The 7,387-nt window shown below is 47.8% G+C and overlaps 1 protein-coding gene across 1 annotated transcript in view; it reads right to left on the bottom strand.

The window, feature by feature from the left end:
* DEGS2 (delta(4)-desaturase, sphingolipid 2) overlaps positions 1–7,387 on the bottom strand; it is a 50,196-nt gene that overhangs the window by 39,819 nt on the left and 2,990 nt on the right. Inside the window, exon 2 of the mRNA XM_010851366.1 lies at positions 3,209–3,514. The gene's annotated coding sequence lies outside the window, so the exon portion shown is untranslated. The remainder of the gene's footprint in view (positions 1–3,208; positions 3,515–7,387) is intronic.

Raw genomic sequence — 7,387 nt, 5'->3', positions numbered from 1 at the left:
GGAGGAGGGGCTGTGGTTCCAGGATTGTTATTTTAATGCTTATGCCCCGAGTTTTACAAACACAGATCAAGTGAAACAATAAAAAATGTCTGTATGCCTTGGAGAAGGAAATGGCAACCCATCCCAGTATTCTTGCCTGGAAAATCCCATGGACAGAGGAGCCTGGTGGGCTACAATCCATGGGATCGCAGAATTGGACACAACTTAGCGACTAAACAATAATGTGTTATATATGAAAGTTGTGAAGAATAAATCCTAAGAATTCTCATCACAAGGGAAAGATTTTTTTCTATCTCAATTTTGTATCTTTATGAGAGGATAGATGTTTATTTCATGATGTAAGTCAAATCATTATACAATACTGTATGTCAGTTATATCTCAATACAACTGAAATAAAAATACATCAGAAAAAATCTATATGGGCAAAATGTTGCCGGCCTTTTCAGCAAACAATCTCTGTGCTCAGTCATGTCTGGCTCTTTCTATTCATGGGATTCTCCTGGAGTGGATGGCCATATCCTCTTCCAGGGGATCTTCCCGACCCAGGGATTGAATCCATGTCTCTTAAGTCTCCTCCATTTTCAGGTAGATTCTTTCCAACTAGTGCTAACTGAGAAGCCCCTGACAAGGGATGTTGCCCACCGTTAAGCGATCAGCCCCAGCAGCCGCCCATACAATGCGCCTTGAGGGGATTCAAGATAGAGAAAAACTGGATACTGGCCTGAGATAGTTAAGATGCATATCGAAGGAATAATTTCATTGAGCCCAGACTGCTGCACCTTCCTATACACAGAAAGGCACTAAAATCATTAACTTGAGAGGCCTGGTTTTTGTTACTAGCAGTAATCTTTTAATGTTCGACTACATTTTTATTTTCACAAATAAAATCTGAAAATAAAAATTTCACATTTTAAAAATTTCATTTTTATTTATTTTCTTTTAAAAACTCCTATATAGCCTGGCTTCTCCCTTACCCCTTTGGAACAGTTCCTTGGGGCTATCTGAGGCTATAATGCATAATTATATATATTATTTATATTCATTATATACATAATACATTTATTATATATAATATATTATATATAATTATATAATATAATTGAGAGGCACTGAGTTATCTCCCATGCTATATAACATAATCCTCAACCTTGAGGTTTTGCATTTTTTCCCATTGTCATCTATTTGAATGTTTTAAAGCCCGGGCTGAGGCTCACCCTTCTTCACCCCCAAGGCCCGCCTGCGCCCCCTGCTGGTCGGAAAGGCAGCCAGCCTCCCCTGCTCTTGCTGGGTCATCATGGACCCTGGCCTTTTGCCCCTGGACAGAGGCAACCCAGCCCAGCCTCTGCCTTGAACCTTTGCCCTTTCCTCGCCGGGTCCTCACCTGGAGGCTTCCCTGAGGGGAGGGCCCCCCATCGTACCTTCCCACAAGCAAGCAGCCAGAGGTAAGAAGGCTCCAGAGGGCAGAATCCCTGGTCCTGTGCATAGCTGGGGAGTAGGGGAAGGGTAGGGGGAAGGGGTGGGGGGAGGAGGGTACTGCAGGAAGAGAGAAAATTTGCTTTGGGGGCCCCTCTCCCCATCTCCTTGACTGGGGCCTGGAGAGCTGAGAGCCCTGAGCATGGCCCAGGGAGGGGCCTCTGGTCCCCCTCCCCCAGATGAGGACAGATGGGCAGGCAGAGAAGGGGAAAAGAATGGCCATGAGTTTGAGCAAACTCCAGGAGACAGTGAAGGACAGAGAACCCTGGCGTGCTGCAGTCCATGAGGTCCCAAAGAGTCGGGTCCAATTTAGCGACTGAATCACAACAGGAATCCATTTAAGAGTGAATTTCCCATCAGCATTTCTTCTTGGGCCCCTGCTTCTGGGGCTAACTCCATAGGGGCTGAAACAGGGACACCTGTACTTCAGCAAAGAGCAAAGGGGACGGCACCTGAGACCTTGAAGGAGACAAGCGCACCCGGCAAGCCCGTCGATGACTGGATCAGGGGAGGTGGTCAAGCCTCCAGTTGGCCCTGCCAGGGAAGCTGAGCTTGCACCGTCACCAGCGGAGTGCAGGAACGGCCTGCTTGAGAAGGTGAAAGCCGCAAGCATGACCAATAGAACCAAGACTAATCCTCGTGCTGAGTTCCTCACCCCTGGGCCTAGGGTCCTGGCTCACTCAGCCCTCCCTGCCTCCCTGGCATGGACTGCGGGTTTCAAACCTCATTCACAGATTCGCTGACCCTCGCTCTGTTCATCTCTCCGCCACAGGGAGAGATTTACTCAGGGGTCAGCACAGGGTCTCGTCGAGGGTGGACTGAAGGCCCAGAGCCCACGTCCTGTACCTGCTTCGAAAGGTGTCTCCAGGGCTCGCTAGCAGACTGCCTCTCCCATCCAGCCGCCGCCCATGGCAGGCCCTGGATGCTGCAATGCAAAGCCTTTGCTCTGGCGGTTCCCTCTGCCTGGAATACCCTCACTTAGACCTGGTCAAAGTCCCCTTGACCTGTCTAAGGCTAATCCTTTGGTGAAGCTTCCCTAGACCCCTCCCTGGAGCTGGGATCTCCTTGGCCTGGACAGGTCAGCTTATCTCTGGGTCCTCAGTGCCTACATGGGGTATACAGCAGTTGCCTAATAGGTGCTGGCTGAGTGCATTTCTCATCCACTCCCTGTATGAAGACTCGGCCTGCACTTGGAGCCTCAGTCTCCCATCTGTGGAAGGGATCTTGGGAAAAAGAGGGACTTCAGGAGGGACTTCAGGACCACCGAGAACCCACCCCCTAGGAGCCCAGGGACTGAGACACCAGCCAGAGATTTCGACATGGGGGCTCTGGAGTACAACGGGGGAATGTTTCCCCACATCAAAACGAAGCCCAGGGCTGCCCTAGTGGCTCAGTGGTAAAGAATCCACTTGCCAATGCAGGAGACACGGGTTCGATCCCTGGTCTGGGAAGATCCCACGTGCTGAGGGGCAACTGAGCCTGAGTCACAATGACCAAGCCCACGCGCCTCAGTTACTGAAGCCCGCACAGCCTAGAGCCAGCGCTCCACAACAAAAAGAGGCCACCGCAACGAGAAGCCCACACACTACAACGAGAAAGGAGCTCCCACTCGCTGCAACCAGAGAAGAGCCCACGCAGCATGGAGACCCGGCATGGCCATAAATAAATGAATAAAATTATTATTATTAAAAAAAAAAAAAGGGCCAAGCACAGGGGCATCTTGGCATGTCTTACCTCCTGAGTATCTACCCCAGACCGCAGGGGAGGAGAGCGGAGTCCTGGACACCCAGCCCAGGCAAGGAGCAGACACGTCGGTGACCTGGGAGTGGGTGTGGTGGGGCAGGACCCCGGGACTCCAAGAGGCAACAGAAGGCACCCTTCTGGGGTGAGCCAAGGATGCTGCCAGGGGCATTTATAAACAGCCAAGCCGAACCGCAGACACCAGCGACCAGTGAAATGAACTCCCTGACGTTCTCTGCTGTCCTGATTTCCACTTTCAGAGCAGCTGCCAACAATGGAGTTGAGTCAGGTCACATTCTCCTACAAAAAAAAAACAACCAGAATGGGTCAAGTTCCCTCAACCAAGACTCACTATTAACTAATCACATGCCATGTGCCAGGCCCCAGGGACGGGGGTACAATCCTTATTGTTGTTGTTGTTTAAAAAAATATATTTTTTGGCTGCTCTGAGTCTTAGTTGTGGCCTGTGAGCTCTAGGTCCCCGACCAGGGAGCGCACCTGGGCCCCCTGAATTGGGAGCTCTAGAGTCCTCTAGCCGCTGGACCACCAGGGAAGTCCACCTGTTGTTGTTATTGTTATTAGTACAATAACACGAGTGTGAAAGTGTGAGTCGCTCAGTCGTGTCCAACTCTTTGGAACCCCATGGACTGTAGCCCGCCAGGCTCCTCTGTCCATGGGATTCTTCAGGCAAGAATACTGAAGTGGGTTGCCATTCCCTTCTCCAGGGGATCTTCCTGACCCAGGGATTGAACCTGGGCCTCCTGTATTGCAGGCAAATTCTTTACCGTCTGAGTCACCAGGGAAGCCCCATAATAACATATGGATAACATAATAATGTTGAGTGAAAGAAGCCCGACCCAAGAGAGCAGACTGTGTGATTCCATTGATATAAAGTGCAAAAAGCAGGGGAAATTAATCTATGGTGGTAAAAGTCAGAATAGCATTTGCTCTTGGTAGACTTTTGGGGCTGAAATGTACTTTAACTTGACTGGTGTGGAATCACAGTGTGGACATGTGGAAGAATTCATCTGACTGCTCACTTAAGATTTTACACTTTAATCTAAATACACCAATAAAGCTAATATAATAACAGTATAGAAAACATTAATGCTCGTTCCCTGTATTTGAGCCGCTTCCAGGGCTGGCAGGCAGGACTGTCTCCACCAAAGACTCCTTGCTACCCAGCATAGGGGAGCTGCCTGGCAACGACTCTCCGTTCGTCTTCACAACTTCTGCAACCGTGGAGACTGCAGTTGGGTTAAAGTGGGCCTTGTCTGAGCCCGGCGCTCTTCTCAGGAAGCTCTGTGGCCACTGCTCCCCTAGGAAGGGTGGCAGAGACCTGGGTCCGAGGATGGAGCCTGAGCTTCCGGTGGCCTGGTACCCCTGCCTGCGCAGTCAGGCTGTGGGGGCCCAGAGGAGAGGAGGACTCATGCTTCCAGGAGGATGTGCTGTTCAGGCTGAGCGTTTAGACCAGTGGTGAGGCTTATTTTCCATTTTTCTTTTATGGTTAATGTTTATTTTTATTTATTTACTTAGTTGGTGGCACAGGTCTTACTTGCTGCATGTGGGATCTAGGTCCCTGACCGAGGACGCTGACCAGGGAGTGAACCCGGGGCCCCTGCAATGGGGACTTCTGGGAAATCCAGGGTCCTGAGAACCTTCCAGAAGGCCTGAATAGGATGATATCAAATGGGATTTGCTTGGAGCTAGTGTCAGCCACGCCAAGATGCACAGAAGAGGTTGGAGAAAGATGAGCACCAAGGCAGGATGCCGTCTCCCTCCACTATCTGCTCGCCCCCACCGCCCCCCGCCCCCTCCCCCGCCCCACACCAACACAGAGCTTTGTGTGCCCGGAATCCAGGCGACACACTGGAGCCGCTCCACCCAGGCAGCTCCTGCTGCGATCACTGGCAAGGACACGGGACACCTCCTCCAACTGGCCCCAGAGAGGACAGGGACTCTGTTGGCAGCCCCAGCAAGGACTTATGGTTCAGAGGGAAAATTTAAAAAAATCAAGATGCCCTTGAAGTCCATCTGGGGTGTGACCACTGGGACTGTGGGATAGGAAAGACTTTTGTTTTGATTTAGAAAGCTGTCACTACATCCGGGGGCATCTTAAAACCCATGACATGTTAGACCCAGTGTTGTTGCTGCTGTGTCATTCAGTCGTGTGCCCACTCTGTGTGACCCCATGGACTGTAGCCTGCCAGGCTCCTCTGTCCATGGAATTCTCCAGGCAAAAATACTGGAGTGGCTTGCCATTTCCTTCTCCAGGAATTCTTCCCTACCCAAGGATCAAACCCTGGTCTTCTGCATTGCAGGCAGATTCTTTACCATCTGAGCCACCAGGGAAGCCCATTGTGTACATGTATATGATATAAATTGATGTGTTTATCCTGATATTTGTTTTCATTTAAAATTATATTGTGATAAGGATGGGGAGAGAAGGAAGGAGAAAGGAAAGACATGAGAGTGTCATCACTGGGACTTTCCTGGTGGTCCAGTGGCTGAGACTCCAAACTCCCAACAGGGTGCCTGGGTTTGATCCCTGGTCAGGGAACGAGCTCCCATGTGCTGCAAGCAACAGCTTGAATGAGTGAAAGTTGCTCAGTCGTGTCTGACTCTCTTTGACCCCAAGGACTATACAGTCCATTGAATTATCTAGGCCAGAATAATGGAGTGGGTAACCTTTCCCTTCTCCAGGGGATCTTCCCAACCCAGGGATCGAACCCAGGTCTCCTACATTGCAGGCAGATTCTTTACCAACTGAGCTATCAGGGAAGAGTTTGAATGCTGCAACTAAAAAACCCTACATGTTGCAACTTAGCCCTGGTGAAGCCAAATAACTAACTAAATAAAAATTGTAAATGTTATCACTATTCATAGCTGGGAGTCAATACATCTCCTTAGAGAAATAAAGGATTAAGTGTGTTATATACATTTACAGAGGTAATCATCAGTACACAGCTACAAAATTTCCAAAATATCAGAAGAAATGCTTGCACTTGAATTAAGCAAATATTTTATAAACTACAAGAATAGAAAACATAAAATAAGATGACTTCACTGAATCCAAGATTCGTCACATCAATATATATAAACTCATCTGGAAAGGGACATGGCTGTCAGACAGTTCACATTCAACTCTAAGCTGGAGGTAAAAGTGACTCCCAAACCAGAAGCCTCAGAAAGAATGCAAATAAAAGGAAGGTGCAAGGGATAACAAGCAAATGCAAACAAACAGAAAGCAGGGGTCAAGTTCAAGGCAAAACCTTAAGTGGGCCAAGAGGCGCACCTTGTAATGAGAAGGAGCGCGAGTCCCAGTGAAGCCGCCACAGATCTAACGGGCACAAAGCTGCATTCATGAATAATCCTGCATCAAGCAACAGAGTCCACACTCGTACAATAAAAGAAATAGAAGGAGGAAGAGTAAAATGCACATCAGTAGTAGGAAATTTTAATTCATCTCACACAGATATGTACAAAAAATGAAGACTAAAGAAGACAATAATATAATTATTAAGATAGATTTAATTTATATAAAACTGTACTTTAAAACCAGGCTGCTGCTTTGCAGATGGACATCTGAACATTCACAAAGACTGACCACATATTAGACCACATTTTTGAAAAAACTAATACATTCCAAAAAGTAAATATAGAACAGACAACATTCTCCAATCACAATGTAAATAGAAGTAGAAATTATAACCAAACTACAAAACAAAAAGGTGTTACTACCTATAAATTTTAAAACCCTCAAATTGTTCTTACAAAAGAAAATCAGGTCAAAATTTCGGAATATCTAGAAAACAATTACAACTGGAACACTGTGTATGAGAACCCAAGAACCTACAGCTAAATGAGTACTCAGAAGGAAATTCATAGCTTTAAATACTTCTTTTTTTATTTTTAACTTATTTTTAATGGAAAAATAACTGCTTTACAATATTGTGTTGGTTTCTGCCATACAGCAACATGATCAGCCATAGGTCTGCTGCTGCTGCTAAGTCGCTTCAGTCGCGTCCGACTCTGTGCGACCCCATAGACGGCAGCCCACCAGGCTGCCCCGTCCCTGGGATTCTCCAGGCAAGGACACTGGAGTGGGTTGCCATTTCCTTCTCCAATGCATGAAAGTGAAAAGTGAAAGTGAAGTCGCTCAGTCGTGTCTCT

This window comes from Bison bison, unplaced genomic scaffold (assembly GCF_000754665.1).
Source record: "Bison bison bison isolate TAMUID 2011002044 unplaced genomic scaffold, Bison_UMD1.0 scf7180017864302, whole genome shotgun sequence".
In the NCBI taxonomy this organism is placed as follows: Eukaryota; Metazoa; Chordata; class Mammalia; order Artiodactyla; family Bovidae; genus Bison; species Bison bison.
This window is presented reverse-complemented; position numbering and strand designations above follow the sequence as displayed.